At 47.4% G+C, this 17,769-nt stretch overlaps 1 long non-coding RNA gene across 3 annotated transcripts in view; it reads left to right on the forward strand.

The window, feature by feature from the left end:
- LOC122187719 overlaps positions 1-17,769 on the forward strand; it is a 135,450-nt gene that overhangs the window by 104,463 nt on the left and 13,218 nt on the right. Inside the window, exons 3-4 of one of the 3 annotated variants that reach the window (XR_006181393.1) lie at positions 10,215-10,321; positions 11,717-11,934. This is a non-coding gene — a long non-coding RNA (uncharacterized LOC122187719). The remainder of the gene's footprint in view (positions 1-10,214; positions 10,322-11,716; positions 11,935-17,769) is intronic. The other 2 variants (XR_006181394.1, XR_006181395.1) reach the window with 2 other exon arrangements.

Below are 17,769 nucleotides of genomic sequence, written 5' to 3' on the forward strand. Positions count from 1 at the left end.
GTTTTGCATGGAGGAATTCAATTCCACACCTTTGCTCCATATGCACTTCCATGTCAGAGGCCATTTTCTCAGACTGCCCTTCTGCTGCCATCCATTGCACTGCAGCAACACGTAACAGAACGTTGTTGGGAAGGTTTGACCTCTGCTGCCATACCACCAACACCTGTCTCTGACACTGTGGCCCAACATAATAAAATAGTAGGCATTCCTTTCAGAGCAGCCCTCATACATTCATCATCTCTCTCAAGCTTATCAACATTACTGTCTTCTATCAGCACCCAATTCACATTAAAAAAGAAAAAAGTACAAGGCATTAGAAACTCATAATAGTCTCTCTCCATTCACACACTGATTTCTGAAGTTTCTCAGTTCCCTTCTAGCTTCCATTGCTTAGGAGACATATATCTCATGCCAGTGGGTTTCGTAAATATTTTCTATCCCACCTTACTATCAGGTTTTTCCTGCTGCAATCTGAATTCATATCAGATCCCATCCATCTGAGAAGCCACTGTTCTGCCTGGCTGCAGCAGTAGTAATGGAGTGGCGCAGTTTGCTCAGAAAATGCTCCCCTCAAAGTGAAGCACCCTTCAGTTGTATTTTTAACACAGAACCACATTTGCTTTGTGTTTACACAGAAATTGCACTTAAAATCTTGCAATGGCACACCGTAAAATGTGTTCACAGGCTCCTCTGGTTACCAGAACAAATACTGGAGCCTGTTCAGAAGGGAAACCCACAAAGTAGAGATCAGGATGTTCTGGAGACTGGTGTGGCCACACAACAAAAAAAAACAACAGCCAAGCACCATATTTTGGGAGGGTTTCTCCAACACTCACCAGCACAATAGGCGTAGGGTGGTGGGTTGTCATCCTTGTTAACGCAATGGGGTTGGGCAGGCTGAAGCTGCAGCACAGTTCCAAGAGGGCTGTTGTGGTAACCAGAGGTGTGTTCAGTACATGGCAGTACATGTCACCCTCATTAAGCTTCACAGTGCTCTGAAGCTGGTAATTTGCTTCTGGGAGCATGGCCATGCACTGGGGTGCTTGTCTGGAGATTGTATGCATTCTTTTCAGAAAGTATTGCTTTCTAAACTGACTGTTAAAAGGAAAATATGTTCATAGGTGTTGAAAGAGAAAGTGATTTTGCATTTGTCTGTGCTGCTCTTTTTTTTTTTTTCTTTCTAATTTCTCTGGTCTTTGGAAGCAAATAGACGTTTTCATCCTCGTTTCCATCTCTGTATCCTTGTGCACTGGCTCAGCCCAAACGCAATCAGTGAAGACTGATCAATTTCAGGGCATGGGGGGAAGGTGGAGAAGCGTTCAGTGATCCTGACAACAGACTTTCTGAAAGGCAGAGTTCTCTCTTAGGCTCTCCTGGCCTTTTACTTTTTCCTGCTTCTTTCCATTTTTATTTTTGGGTCATAAGCACTCGTGCTTTCATACACCCATGGAGTGTTTCTGCAGCTCGGTTATGGCAGTACCATGCCTATTCTGAGGCCTAGTTAGGCATTCCTTGCTGGTACCCTCTATGGGGCAATCTATCCTGCCCGCCGCTTTCTTGGTTTCAGAGAATTTTCCCTCTTTCACGTCATGTGCCAGCCATCTGGGCTCCGGATGAACAGTGTCTTTTTTCTCTTTTCCCCATTAATTCTTTCTGGCACTGTTGATCTCCTGGCATAATTTTTTTTATGTAATTAAGGAAAGCAGTATCATCAGATCTGTCTGCGCAGGAAGGCAACAACCAGTGACAGCCTGCATGCACCTCTATCACCAACTTCCTACACAGCACTTGCTGCTTCCACGGAAGTTCTTGCAGATAGTTCTAATTACTCTTTTTATTACCCGCAGGAGGAAGCATTGCCCACAAGATAAGAGGTCAGGGAGAAGTCCCGTTTTCCCAGCCTGTGCAAGGAAAATGCACTGACTGCAGTTGGGAAGCAATGAGCAAAGGTCTGGTTGTGGTGCTGCCTCCTGGGACTCGTGGCTGTGCTCGTATCCCACTGTCTGCAGCATCCTGCCTCCTCGGGCACATCATAGAGCATGGAGTGTGAGTTGGGTGTTTGCATGAGGGACAGGAGCCTCTGCTGCCCTGTATCCCCTCATCAGCAGACATCCAGATTGATCGTATGGAATACCCCTGTCTCTTTTTCACTCTTCCTTTGTCTGTTCTCCTTTGGTGCATGCAGCCATGTTGAGGCGGTTATCACCTGATGCCCAGTGAAAACAAGAAAAGAAAAGAACAGTAAAAACTTAATTATTCTCTTTGTAAGCAGGATAGAAGGGCAGGAACTTGCAGGAACTGCAGACAAAAAGGGAGGCAGGCTTAATGGAAGAAGTGACCAAGTCTTATGTGAAAATGCTATCAACAGTGACTGTGTTTATTTTAATGAACTTCCAAACAACACATATACATACATTTTTTTTTCATTTTAAATATTATTTGAGCCCAGCTTCAAAGGAGCCTCATGAGTTAGCAGTTCAGATAACTCTTAGCAGAGAACAACTTTTGAGTGAGAGGCTCATAATGAAGCTGGAAACATTAAAGCAGTCACTTCATTTCCCAGGTTACCTGTGTGCCTGGAATACCTCCTCCTTGTGCTCCTGTGTGGGAACTGTAGACAGGTGACAGCTATTAATTAGAACAGTGGTGTGCATGAGGTTTTGGAAAGGGGACAAGAAATGCAAACGGTCTATGAGTGATCTCCTCCTCCTCTCTTTCTCCAGCAATTGATTCTATTCCTGGCTTTCCATGTGATATCTTTTCCTTGCAAAAAATAAAAATTCCCTCTTCCTCCATCCAAGACTTATTTTGGGGAGATGCTTGGGAGCACCTTTTGCTTTGCATTGAATTGGTGCTTTATTTAGTGGGAATGGAGGCACCAGAGGACACCCCCACACATTGCCTGGATCAGCTCAGCTGGTCAGTGTATAGACAGACCACAACAAGCACAAAAAGGTGTTGGCAGTATGTCCATGGCACAGTGGTGTGAGGGAGGCTCCCTGGCCTCCATCTGGGTCACGCTTTTAGTGTGAAAAGACACACAGAGCTAGTCAGAGGCAAAGACTAGAGGTCAAACCCTTGCACCCAGTGCTGCCATCCCTTCCATCAAACAGTTCAGGACCTGTTATCCAGCCCTCATGTCCTACAGAGCTCTGTGTCCCACAGAAAATCTCCCTTGTACCACCTGCCTCTCTGTAACTTCCTTGCCACTGTTCCTGAGTGTCCTTACTGCTGTGAATGCCTCAAGAATAAGTGTATTGCCTTCAGTAATGTCATTAAAAAAATTAATACATTGGAAATGTTTACTTCCTCTACAATAATGATAATCTAAATTTTTGAGCTTCCTGCACTGGAACATTATCTTAATTAAATTCTTCATTCACTGAACAGCTCCAATAAGCATGAATGGCAAATTTCACCTTGCTGTATTCTTCTAAAGGACGTTCTTTGAAGGCAGGTTCATGACCCACAGCACCAGCATCAATCAGGAGCCCCCTGTGCTCTGTTCAGCTCAGTGCTGATCAAAGCACGCTACTTATTATGCACTGTGCAGCCCTACTGAATCCCTTCTAGATTCCCTGTTTCCAGCACTGTGGAAGCTGGAGTTCCTTAGCAGGTATGTGACAGATCTGGAGCAAGCTGCCATCTTCTGATGTGTCTGTCTTGCAGCTGATTTCCACCAATTTGTTCTTTGTTCTCAATGTATTCTTTACTAGAGACGATCTCCTGTCTCTGTCCCAGCAGGTACATGTAGTATCTCTCTGCAGGAGCTCTGTACCCTTGGGCTGCAGGACGATCAGCAGCTCGTGTGAGCACACACCCTACAGACAACTTGCTTGAACTTGGCAATTTTTGCTCTGTTCCCTTGCCACAGATCTTCTGATGCTGGCTGGCCCCATGCTGAAGTACATCAGAAGACATCTCTAAGTAGGTGCTAAGGTTGCTGAGGATGTTATAGTTGCCTTGTCTCATTTAGAGAAGAAAGAAAGGAACAGAATGGAATGGAATGCAGAGAGAAAGAGCGGAAAGCAAAGGGAAGAAGTGAGGAATCTTCCTGTGTCAACTAGCTTCAGTGTAGATGGTGGTGTACGACGTCTTCTCCTTAGGGTTTTCCTCCCAGCAGCAGTCAGTCTCTTCTGTTTATCAGTGCTCCTTGCTGGCTATGCTCTGAAGCACTGGCCTTATTGGTCCTTCGAGGACCAACGCAACACTCTGGAAATGAGCTCTTACCAGCTGCTGCCTTGGTAAAACAAGCTAAGTACATAAACCAGAGCACTGTGATAGCTTGTCTGTTGATGCAGCACTCTGTTCTCAAAGTGAAATGGGTTCTCCAGCTAGAAGCTGGCAGCAGTTGAGTAGAAAGATGAGCTTCGTGTTCACTGAATGGAAAAAGCACATCAAACAGGGGGAATGGTCTTTTGCAGCTCATTTAGATGTAATGCACACAATTCTGATCTCTAGGATGATTTATCTTCTACCTTCAATATTTGTAGAACCTGATTATCACTGTCAGTGCTTCCATGAGACTGATGCAAGGTGAACAGGCTGTGAAAGGGTTTGAGTTCCTTTGGGAGGGAAATCCCAATCTAGCACACTCTGAGATGCCAACCCCATCTCTTCCCTTTGCCTCCATGGCAAACCCCACGTATTGCTGTTGGTTGCCCAGGAGCAAGATGGGCATGTGCTTATCAAATAAGTGCAGCTTTGCCAGCTTGTTGAGCCCAGGAAAGCCACAGCCAGGGCATGCAGAACTCCCCAAGTGATCTCTGTGTCATTTCCTGTGGCTTTGAGCACAATTATTTCCTAATTGTTCTTTGTGCCAGGCTTTTTTTGACTTGCCAGGAAAGACTGCAGATGAAGCATGTGTGCCTGAAGCCCTGGCATTCTTTAGCCCTGACAAAGAGAAGGCAAGCTCACAAAAGAAGAATGGTGGAAAATAACCCACTTGTCACAGGAGGTCTTCTCTAGGGGTTAGTGCTGATCGTGAGCCCAGTTACATCACAGCTTCTGCAGAACATTTCTCCCTTGCTATCCAGCTTCATTACAGTTCCTGTTTTCTGTTGCCTCCCAAGGCAACATTATTCTGCACTTTCATTGCAGCTCATGGGGGAAGGGAGCTCCAAACTTCCAGAGCAAGGAGTAGTCCTGATAAAAACCCCTTTGTGTGCAATGTGAAAGTGCCTGCCTTGGCACCACGCCGCAGTCTTTCTCTGCAGTCCATTTTAAACTCAATCAGAAAAATGCAACGCTGCCCACACCAGCTCTTGCAGGGCTTAAGTGCATGCACTAAGATGGCACACTCTCAGGGCTCAGCACTTCTGATACAAGAGGTATCAGAGGCTGCATGGGCCCTGTCTGTGCTTGGTGGTGGTTTTAGTGAGAGCATGCAGTGCTGAAGGCACTTCTGCACTTGTGCTAAACAGGAATAGAACATTAAACTTCCTAAACTCCAGCATCCCCCATCTAGAACTTGATGTTTTCTCTCTATTTTTAGTATTAAAATTGATTTGTACTAAGGATGGGAGCTTGTTGCACTGAGTGAGCATGCATCATTTAATTAAAGGGATGATGCAAACGTGTGTCTGAAATTTCCTGTGGACATCGTCTTCTGGGAGGTTGTCCACATTTTGTTTGGCAAATTGGTATTTGCGCAACACTTCCTTGCAGGAAGCTGGCGTGTGCTGAGAGCAAGATCTCATTTAAGGCCACTGAGAACATGCTCTGAAGCCAAACTGCATCAGGGCCTGAGCTGATTTCAGCTTTCATTAGGCAAATGGATACGTGCCTGCTGCTTTGCATCAAGGGCCTCTCAGTTCGCTGATGTTCTTCATGGCTTGGGCAGGGTACACTGTGCACAGATGTCCTGCCTAAAAAGGAGACCTCTGCCCAGAGCCGTGTTCATTCACGTAGGTCTGGCTGTGTTCTCAGGCAGGGGTTGAGTCTCACAGTTCTCAGCAGATGTGCCTGCTAACTAAAGCATCCAAACAACAAAAAAACGCCTTAAGCTTTTGTCTTTTGAGAAGCTGGACAGGTTGTGATGTGAGCATGCTTTGTATCAAACCTGACATCATCCTCAGCAAGGAGACTCCACAGGGTAAAGGCTATCATTGCTGGAGGATCTGGCTGGATAAAAAAAACCACAAGGACATGTGAAGAGAACCTGAGTCCATGAAGGATTGAAGGTACAATCTCTGCTCTCAGCCAGGTCATTTTAACTGCAAAATCTGAATGTAATACCAACATCAGGATGTCCTCTAGACTTACTAACGGTGCAGTGAGCCCCGGGTCATCAGCCTGAGCCGCTCCCACACACACACACAAAAAAATTTAAAAAAAAAAAACCATGACACTGAATGATTCTTTGTAGTGTCACAGGCTGGGATTTTTCATTTTAAAAAAAGAAAGTAAAATGCATGTTAAAAAAAATATTTATGTGCCACTGAAAGATTCAGGAGCGTGGTCCAACTCCCTGCAGTGAGGGAAAGAGATTGCTGTGGCTTTTAATTCTGGTGCTCAGATCCCACACGCTTCAGGCCGAACTATGAATAGAGAAGGTGAGCAGCAGACTCAAGTCAGGCTTCCTCTTGACATTTTGTTTCTGTAAAAATAAGTAGCCTTTCAGTACATCTAACAGAATCTCTTCCCTGGCTCTCCTTGACAGCTCCCCCTCCTGTCTCCACCTCCAGAGATGTCTGAACAGTATAATTTCCTTTTATTTTTAGCCATCTTTCATAATTGAAATCTCTCTGTCAGAGAGAAGATTTTGCCATGAATTCCTCAACAGGCACTTACCGAAAGCGATTGATTAAAATGAAATATTTAATGGGATTTTATCCCCACGGACTTGGTGACAGTGGTGCATCTTAGAAGAGAAAAATGGTAACGACATTAGGATGGATGGAGATGGGGCTGCCATCTCCCCAGCTTTGCTGGTGCTTCCCTTCAGGTCAGTATAGGATCTGGGCTGAGGTGTGTGTAGCTGTGTGAGATGTGGATGCTGCTCCTGAGCCCAGAGTTGTCTCCTCTTCCTTGTGGAGACTCAGTGCCTCTGTTCGGGATCAAGCTGGTAGCTACTGCTTGCTGCCCAGGATGGCTGTAAAGCTCTCCTGAGATCCTGCCACATCATAGACAGCTGTTTTCTCTTATCTAAGGTAAAAACCAGATGGGATCTGCTCCAGGGTCCAGCTAGCCCTGTTCCTTATTTTGCAAAGTGGCCAGAGCAAGTGCTTCTGGAGGAATACAGCACGAGAGCAGCGGGTTACAACGAGAGTATTGCAAAGAAAGGAGAGCAGTGGAAGCAGCTGCTCCGCAGCACGTGGTGACACAGGAACTGATTCAATTTGATGCAGCCACTAAAACTGATACTGATGATCCAAGGTTTTAATTGAAAACCATTTTGAAAACCAAGTTCTCTGTAATTGTACGAGACCCAAATGATAAAAACAATACAAATAAATAATAAAAAAGAAACCCCGCTGATGAGCCTTGCAGCTCATCAACCCAGGGTTGGAGGAGGTGCTGGTGCCCAGCCGGTGTTCACCTAGCGTGGGTCTCATCCTGCCACAGCCAACCCTGCTCCTCCCACCACTCCTGTCGCTTCAGAGAGGAGTCTGCATGAGAGTGGCAATACAAGTGAACTCAGATCTGAGATCTTCAGACCAACGCCGTGTGCTTTATCTAAACACGTGAGGGCTCCTGTTGCAAAACTGAGCGATTCTGTTAGGTTCCTTTGTGAATCCTAACAAAGCTGGAAATTGTGAATCATAGCAAATCATGCCGCCTGGTACAGGGAGGATGATACCATCTGCCATCCAGTTACTGCTGTTGAGTCATCTGCAGTGGGTTCTGAGCATGTCACGCGACATATCGCCGGCTCCTAACATCAAACCACGGCAGAGGTTTATTCCATGGGTGTCCCCTCACTCTGCTTGGATGGAGCACCCCTGTCCACAGCCGGGATTGCTGTCCCATCAGCTGACACATCCCGGAGGAGTTTCCCAACGGAATTTCTGCGGTAGTTTCAACAGTGGGGGAAGGAGTGGAGGCTTGGTTGTGCAAGAGGATGTTGTTGCATCCGTGTCTGCAGACACACGGAAGCCCATGTGACCTCCAAGGGAGTCTGAGGAACTTTCTCCCTTCTGCTGTCCCAGAGGAGATTTCACAGGCATGCAGCCTGGCCCTGTGCCTTGTGAGCTGCAGACTCATGTCATTTGTGCATTTTTTGCACAGCATCCTCAGCAACCTCCTGTGCTGTGCACAGATATGCTGCTAATGCAAGCGTGTCTGCCATGTGACTAAGCATGTGTTTAATTAATGAGGTAGATTTAAAATCATTGCCCAGATGGTATTCTTACTTCAAGAGGAAAACCAGTAGGGCTTCCCCACATAACTCACCTCCTGGCTGCCTCGCTCTGCCCAGTCCCCGACAGAGATGCTGCAGGACAGCAGAGTGCCACGCAGCGCTTCATGCTCCCAATGCCCCCCCACTGCCTTTGGTAGAGTTTTAAACGAGAAATCAAACTGCAGCATTTTAAACATAGCCTCCCACACAGTGTCTGACCTCAGCCTCCATTACAGCTTGCTGCAGGTTCAAAAGCCTCCGGCAGAACAGCTTGCACCCCCAGAAATGTGGTTTTGCCAAAATAGAAGCATTTTGCAGAAGGCAATGATTTGACTGAATCTTTTGCCAGCATGTTGCTCTAGGTTTTGCAGTTTGTTTCAGTGTTTTGTGTTTTTGTTTAATTTTGGATTTCATTTTCTTGTACAAGATACTACTGAAACAAAATATTTTGTGTTTACAAATATATTTTTTTTCAGGGGGAGGGCTGGGGGGCTGATTTCCAAACACATTTGGAAATGACAGCATTCCCTACTGAGCAGAAGTCCCATTTTCCTATCTGATCTGGCTGTACAGAAGTTAATGCCACTGTGAAAAGACCTCTTTTCCCACAATAGACTTTACTTCCAGAGTAATGAATTACTGAAGTACTCTGCACAGCTTTAGTCTGTCCAGAGGCACAATCTCACCTTTCGTTGATATCAGTCTCATGATCAGTTATTTGCCTACAGGAGCCGTGGATACCCTGTCCCTGGATGAGTTCAAGGCCAGGCTGGATGGGGATGAGGCAACCTGGGCTAGCAGGAGCTGTTCCTGTCCATGGCATTGGGACTTGAACAAATGATCTGGTGCCTTCCAACTCAAACCGTGCTACGATTCTGTGATTTCTGTTAGTAGCTGGGATCTCTACTCAAGGGCTGAGGCATCGTTGGTACCTTTCTGGGTAGAGATGAAGTGTTGTAGAAGCCAGCATGATCCAGCATGATGCACGCATTCTGCTAAAGCCAGGGTGGCTCCGGCCTGAACGTCCTGGGGACAAAGGGGCCAAAGCAAAACCAACAGGTGAGGAGTTACTCCGCTACTTGATCAGACCAGTTCCAGATGTGAATGGTTCACGGGCCTTGGACTGAAAGGCCAATACATGATAGTGGCACTGGGCACCTTGTCCTCTCCAATTTTTATGCATCCAGGATTAAAAGAGCACGCAGTCACATGGACGGGGACATATGCTGGAGCAGGGACACAAGCAAGGCAAAGAAGACACTAGGGTTGGTGGCACTTACAGAGAAAGCATGGGACAAAACTGGAAAAGGACTTTCGGAGCATTTGTATTTGACACATGTGTACAACAGTGTTCTCTGACACTTAGGAAAACTATTCAGCAGTCCTCGTGGGAAGAGAGGGAGAAGAACTGTGCCTTCAGCAGACATTCTTTCTATGATTCTATGATTCTTGCACCTCTTGGCTCAGCAGAGGATAATTGCTGACGACTGGAGCCTGGTCAGGATGCTAGAGCTAACACCTCTGTTCCTGCATGACACAGGATTTTGGGTGGCCACAAGTTGTTGCCTTGAGATGTCATTAATGCCCTGCTTGCTCCTCAGCTCTCTTATTCCTCAAAGGCCTGAGGAAGCTGCAAGAGATTCATGGGTGTTTTTTTTCCCTTTCTTGAAATCACAGCTAAAAATAAAAAGCAGATTAAAATTGAGCCCAGCCCACAGTGCAGTGTGTAGGTGTGATGCTAACCAACACCCGGGGCTGGGAAGCTCCTGGGGGAGATGACTCCCAAGTCCTCTTATACCATCTGGCAGACATTCTCTTCCTCTTCATTCTCTCTTTGGCACCTTATTTGAAAATGTCTCATGCATTATTTCAGGTGTAAGAAGATGACGATGAGAGCCCTGTAGAAGCCAGGCAAAGAAGCCTCGAATGCTGCCCAGACCTCTGTTAACCTTTCGTCCTGCCATCCACCACCCTGCCAATGTAAGCATGCGGTTGGAAGCCGTTCATCCCCTGCTTAGCCAGAGAGGGACTCTGTGTGCCTGGCAGATCTGCCTGAAACACCCAGAGCCACCACGGTTTCCCAGGGGGATCAAGGTGGATTGGGTAATTAATCACAGCTTGTCTGGGGGAGGATGAGGAAGTCTGAAGGAAGGTGTTAACGGCTCTTAAAAGCTTTCCCACTTTGCAAAGGGTGCTGCCTTGAACAGATTATCTGGAAATATTATTAGCTGGAGTGAGAAAGAGCTTTTTTCCTCCTCCAGGTTCTTCGCAGTCACCCTAAATCGGCTTGAGCCTTGGAGACAGGTTTTATTGTGTGGGCGACGGTGGGGGAGAGGTGCTGGCTGTCAGTGGGTCAGCAATTAATTGGTTTATTCCTTTCTCACGGTTATTTTCTGGCCAGCATCTGCTAAAACCCCGCTGCCCATTTAGTCTCTGCTCAACACACAGGAACTGCCAGGATTTGTGTGCATTATTCTTACAGGGGACCCTCAGGGGCTGCAGGGAAGTCCCTTGCCCCCAGTCCAGTCTCTCTGTTTGTTGGTTTATCATAGGAGGAGGATGCAATTAGTGTTTTCTGTGATGGGACATTGACTGAGGGAGGAGATGAACATTCAAGGTGCAGGTTGAGTGAGAGCAGAGACATGACCCAAAGGAAACTTTCCTTCCCATGTCTCCACTGCCCATTCATGCAGACATCCCAGCACCACCTGCCCTCCTGGCAGCAGTAGCCAGCAGCTGCCTTACCCTGTGAAACCACTTCCCATGCAGCTGACTGCTGGTGCTCCTGGAGCAATGCGTGTTCAGACACCGTGTCCTGCAAGGTCCTGCCTCCTGCTGCAGGTGAGATGAAGGTGGTGGTGAGGCTGCTTTGATGGGCTGCAACAGGCGGTGAGGCCTCGCTGAGAACACTGCAGATGGCTCTGACAAGGATTGTCCTGGTAGCACATCTTCATAGGAAATAACTATTCAGGATAAAGCAGGAATAGAGAAAGAGCACCAATTTGGCCTGGAGGATTTTTATATTTTTAGCTTAGACTTGTTTTGGCTCAGAGTCCTGGAAAGGTGATGAACAGGGAGCGAAGCAGCCCACGCTCAGCTTCCACTTCCCAGCCTCCACCAAACCTCCTGGGTGGGAAGGAGGTCCCAGTTGCAGAGAAACGATTCTGAAGTCACATCATCTTCAGGGAGCTTTTCCTGTTGCCATGCCATTACTTAACTCCCCATAATTCCTGGATCTTTAGTAGGAATCAGGTGTTCTGACAGAGTCCCACAGGCTGCCTTTTTCATGGTTGCATCGATTTCCAACAGTTAAATTAGCCCCAGGAAAGTATAATGGAATCAGCAGGTTTCCAGGTCTCTCTTTTCGCTTTACAGAAGAGAATCCCTTTCAAACATGAAGCACAGAAAGTCCAAACCAGCACGTTTCCCTCTTTTCTTTGGGGAACAGACTGCAGTGATGAACGGACAAATGGAGCTGGTCCCCAGTGCTAAACTGCAAAAACCACAGGCTTCAGCAAAGCCCTTCAAGCCCTCCTGTCCCCCAGCAGAGTTACTGCTCCTCTCTTCCGACTAAGGTCTGGAAATATCAAGAGGTATGGAAAATCCATTAAGAACAAGTAAATTACCCTCCCTGCAAGACTGCCAGCTCCATAAGCACTTCCCCAGCTGCTTGGAGACTGTGGGGATGCTCGCAGGACCAGGAGACCACAGATGTTGCTGGCACAAATGTGGGGGAGTCTGAGATTTGGGTTGTCTTCCCCTTCCCTCTACAGCGGGATCTCTGCACATCCAGCAGCTTTGCTGGGTTTTCCAGATGTCCAGACAGCCTGCTGTGTGTCCCTCGGATGTCCTACTGCAGGCCAGGGCTCTGGCATCACTGCTTTGAAAGCAGTGGCAAGAGAGCAGGAATAGATCCAATTTCCTAAAGGAAAAATGTGATTTTGTGTTGAATTTTGTTTTTCCTCACAGAGGGTCCTAAAGCATTCACCGAGCTGTTAGGAGGCAGGGATAGTAAAGTGAAAGGGGTTAAGAACCAAGGAACGTGGTTTAATGATGACACTTCGAAGGTTGCTTGATGGCTGGTCTTGATGGTCTTGAAGGTTTTCTCCAACAAAGATGATGTTGTGATTTTAAGAGAGTAAGGTAAGGAGCGAAGTCCAAGGGCTCCATCAAAACCTTCTGTTGGAAGCAACACAGCTGGCTCTTCAATGGCTGTCCACCAGAATGAAAACATCACTTCATTGATGGCAGCAGCACTGTGGCCATGTTGATCCCACAGCTGTGTCACACAGTGCTGCTGTGACTGTTGTGGCCTGGCCTGCCCTTCATCCTTGGCTGCTGGCCTCTGACGTTGTGGTGATACCAAGCCACAGATCGGGACATCACAGCATATCAGCACGTGTTCAACCTTGTGCTGAGAGACAGGCAAATAGGAAAATGCTTTGCCAGAGTCCCACTGCCTGAGCGCAACCTGTTTCATGCGTTTCTTAGATCAGCAGAATGGCTTTTAATGGCTAGAGCCCCCCCAACAACAAGGTGAAAAACATTGAGTGTGCTCACATGTGTGTGACAAGTGTTACTGCAGAGTTCACTGCGTTCACCCAGCACTCAGGTTGGAGAAGGTGTGTTTACCATATGTCCTTGCAGATACGCATGCTAGTTGAAGAGAAGAGCAGCTCTTTTAAGTTCATTTTCAATTGCTGTTGATTCCTGTTCTTTTGTTCGTGATTATAGCAGGGCTGTATTCCAGAGTTTGCCACTGTCCTGCTGGGTGACATCAGGTAAAGTGTCAGGGCTCAGCATGGCAGATGTCATCTCCCAAACTCAGCATCCCCATCCTAGCTGAGCACACCAGGACACCGTGGTGCGTGTGACTCCACCAAGGCACGGGCTCCAGCAATGTGACTTCAGATTGTGCTGGGAAGCAGTGGGTCACATCAGTGAAGTGCTGATCATTTGCAAAGCTGCCTCAATCTATTTGAAAGCAAACCTTGCTGGCTTTTGCCTGTAGCTTTTGCATCAGCCTGAGCTCAGTCCTGTGCAGATGCTTAAAGCTGATGTGTGCTGAATTCTTGTGTGCTGACCCTAATTTGACGTGCCATTGTAATCCTCCCAGCAGGCATTGATGGGCAGGTAAAAAAGCAAGTGCATAGACCTTTTTCTTTTAGAGCACTTTTCATCCTGGGAAAAAACGCAGATCATCAGTTGAAGCATTGTGACTAAAGAGAGTTGCAAAGAATCTGAGCCATACCTGAGTGCATTAGGTTAAATACTGCTTTTTTAGACAGTCTTTGAAGAGAAGTAGCTCCCTGATATGCTCAAAGTGTTACTCATGCTCTGCAGAGAGACTGTATAAGGTTTTACAACACTGAAATTCCTCCTGCAGAACAAGTGATTTGTTCCCAGTAATGGATATGTAATCTTGGCTGCAACATGGGCCAAGGTCTTGATAGAAGTCTTGATTCATGCATGGCTTTTCTCCAGGGATTCCTGGATAGTCTGCTGTGATGCTGGGCTCCCCACTTACCTGCAGCCCCCATCCCTGTCCAACAATTTGGATTGCAGCCATTGGGACTGAATAGATGAACTGGGTGTGTTGGTCTTCTGTTGCCTGTGTGTACAGCGAGAGAGGGGTGGTCTGCATGAAGGGGAAGGGACCACCTGCTCAGTCTTGGCTTGAAGAAACTTCTGTTGGAAGTGAGGGGCCAGGGTTCACACTGCAGCTTACATCTCATCATCGATCTCTCCCATTGCTGAAGGTGTGTTGTCTGTTAATCAAGCAAGGCTTGTTTTCCCACTCTGCACTGCTGGCAAAGCTAGGGGCTGGGAATTCTGAATTACTGTTTGTGCAGTTCTTTGGGGCTCTGAAGAGAATGGTGCTGGAGCCCTGGGAAGAGTTTTATTATGTATTGGCAGATATTTATGTTTCATTCTATATATGAGCACTGTGAGGTCTGTCAGCAGCTCCTTCCTGATGCTTGGGTATGTGGGGCATCCTAATGCAAGTACTGCACGTATCCCTTCCCTGTAGCCACTCTCCTTTGCTGAGCATCACTATAATGTAAGAGAGGAACTGCACAGCTCCATTGTCCAACTCCAAGCAAAGTAAGCTCCCATATGGCGTGTGCTGTGCAGGGAATCATAGAATCATAGAATGGCCCGGGTTGAAAAGGACTCCTCTCACAAGGCTTTTCCCATTACAGCACCTTTTCCTTCTGCACCACAGTCACATACTGCATTAATCTTCCTGCCCCTTTCCTGATCAGAACAACACCTCTTTAATTATAATCCAACAAATTCCTCTCTTCTCTACCTGGAAAAGAATGGGATTTGCTCAAGGAACAAATGCAAAGACGTAAGTCTCTTTTCATGGGAAAGGAAGTCTGTAGAGTGTCCTGCTGGGAGCCCCGCTTTGCCTAAACCCTAGCATAATGCAGTAAGAAGTTAAGGTTATTAGTGGGCAAACAGCACAAGAGAGCTATTAAGCATGTCTTGGGGCTTTGTGGTCAAGTGCTCTGTGTTACTGCTGACACTATGCATTGCACAAGAGGATGCTTGTGGCCTCGCTGTGGCACTGGCACCCTGCTTGGCGCAGGTTGTTTGCACTGAGGGACAGCTGGCCCACACAGCCCTGAGGTGCTTGTTGGGGACAGGTGAGCCTTGGGACAATCATAGGCTGGAGAAAGTGTGTGTTAGCTATCGGTTAGCAGACAGCATTAGCATCTGTGTGCACCTGTGGACTTCAGGCATTGAGCCAGAGCCCAATGGCCTAAAAAAAAAACAACAATCCGATGTGTGAAGGTGCTTAGAAGCCTACAGTGCAATAGTGACTGGATACTGTTCCTTAACCAGGGTGTTCATTTTCCTGTTGCAGCTTTCATGGTGGAAGAACTCAGAACACCTTGTGCTGGGCAAGGCTTTGCTGTGTAGGAATGCACACACCTGGCCCAGTTTATGATAGCTTTAAATAAGTGGGAGCTGCTTTTGGTGGAAAACTCTGGAGCCATTTCAGCAGCAGAAGCATAGGAGAGAAGTCTGTGCAGCTGTTTGGGGAACGGCTGAGCCAGGGCATAAAGCTAACTACATTGATTCCTGCTCCACTCAGAGTTCAGACCGTGCTAGAACAGCAGAAGGGGCATGAGCTCCTTCTGTATGATGCTTTTCCCACCAGCTGTGGATGGATGGAGGGCTGCCTCGCAGGCAGAGGCACCAATATCAGCCACACAAAGACCATTTTCTGTGCCCCAGGTGCCACCTGAAAGCCGCCAGTTCCGATGGGTGCCGTGGCATGGCAGAGATTGGTGCTCAGCACAGGAGCAGGGGCACACGAGGACACTGGAGCACAGCGAGAGCCTTGTCATGCAGCCTGCAGTCCCCAGCAAGTGCCTATTAATAAGCCATGCATGCGCTTCCTCCATATATTTACAGTGTGCTTTCTCCCTATTAGCTTAGTGAACCACAGCTTCATTTTGACACAGCGAACGCTTTTCTTTCAGCAGTATATTTGGTACTGCTGGTGCACTTGGCTGGAGTAGCACTTCGTTGACATCTTCCTCATTTAGAAAAGCAAGCAGGATTTCCCTTTACAAATTAACTCCGTTTCCAGATGAGCGGCTTCTGCCCATCCTCCAGGAGTCTCCCTGCTCCAGGAATGGTGTCCATGTGCCTGCAACAGTTTGTTCGGCTGCCACCAAATCCATGTGAAAGCACACAACAGCAAGAATATCAGCCATGGAGGTGTGTGGAGCAGCACTGGGGCTGGGGGGGGGTCCTGGGGTTCTCAGGGGCTGCGAATGAGCCACAGCCTCCAGAAGTGCCACCAGGATCTGGCTGTTTTCTTACTCCCTCATGCCACACCGATGCTTCCACAAATGAGCCAAACCCAGCATAGATGCAGAAATGGGCCGGGCAGCTGGGGTGAGCCCAGCTTGTGAGTCATACTGGGCTGGAAAAGTAAGGAAAAAAAGAATTCTCAACCCAGGAATACAAGTGGGAAAAGGAATTGGAATCCGGACCTCTGAGCTTAGCTGCCCTTCGTTGGGGCAGGGAGAGCTGCAGGGTGAGGGGAGCAGTTCAGAAAGCCCGAGGGTTGTAGCTCAGTCACACCCCCTGAGCAGCATCTTTTTGCTACAACACGTGCAGCTCCTGCCAGAACAACTTCCTTGTCTTCAGCTGGAAGCTGAGACAATAAAAGAATTGTGTGCAACGAGCTATTTATGGAGAAATTTGTCTCAATGTTTGCATCACTACTGCAAGAAAAGCCAGCACCAGGACTTTCCTACCGCAGTTAAGGACAGCTCTCAGCTGTGGGGAGCCCCCGGGTTGAAGCACTGCTTCTTTGCAAGAGAAGGATTTTGTTTGTATTGCTGGAAATAGAGAGATGCAGAAAACCATAAAAACCTGTCATTCTGGTTGAACCCTTGGATTTTGTCAGGATTTTTGAATACTCCTTTGCAATTAAAACTCCCACTGGGTTGCCTTGTTGCTAGCAAGGCTGATTGGGATTGTGGAGGTGCAGGTAGGCTGGCAAGCAGGCTTGCCCCAAAGCACCAAACCAGATTCAATGAGCCCACCTGGACTGCAGGAACGTGGTTAGCTGGCAGCAAATCCCTGTGGAGGGGTTAGATAACACACGGTGGCTTAGTCACGCTGGGAAGTAAATGTCTCACAACTTGCCGAGACAAACTCCTCCCTGTTTTAATTAAATGTGAGCTCCTGGAGTGCCTAAAGCTGCACTGCTCTCCGGCTGCCCCCACCCCTGCATCAACCCGGTTGTGCCAGTCAGGTTTCCAAACCGTTGTCCTCACTTGCAGCACAAACAAGCTCTGTTTCCATTCACCATTGTTTCAGTGCCTGGTGGCTGCTGGGGGGGTGATAATAAAGTAAGGACTTAACTGTTTGGTATTCTGCCAGTAGCTGGAAAACACAGAATTTGTTATCCCAGCCTTTTCAAAAACAAGTGACAGATGCTCGGGTCCCAGGGCTTCACCAGGAGAGCCACAGCTCTCATGTGCCTTCTCCTTGCCCCAAGGATGAGGCAGGCAGCACTCAGTGGGAGCTGCTGATGTAGTGGATGCTGAGCAAAGGAGCCCTTGGCACTGGAAGCCTTAAAAACCATCTTCACATAAACCATGATTGTGCGAAAAAGCTTTCAGGATGCCATGGTTTGTTTTGCAGGTTGGAAAGAGTGCCATTGACAGTTGTTAAACAATTATGCTTAACTTATACCAAAAAAAGCACACCGAATCTGCATCACGTAAACAGCTCTAAAGATAATTATTCCTTTTACATCTGAAGATGTCTGGGGCTGTTACAAATGTCTGATGACCCTCCCCCTCGTTGCACAATATGCTTTACATATGTACAGTGGGTGTAGGACACAGCCTGCATGGATTTACCTGTTCATACTGGCAGCAGAGAGCTGCAGT

Source organism: Lagopus leucura, unplaced genomic scaffold (genome assembly GCF_019238085.1).
Source record: "Lagopus leucura isolate 7727_CA_CO unplaced genomic scaffold, USGS_WTPT01 Super-Scaffold_100050, whole genome shotgun sequence".
Lineage (NCBI taxonomy): Eukaryota > Metazoa > Chordata > Aves > Galliformes > Phasianidae > Lagopus > Lagopus leucura.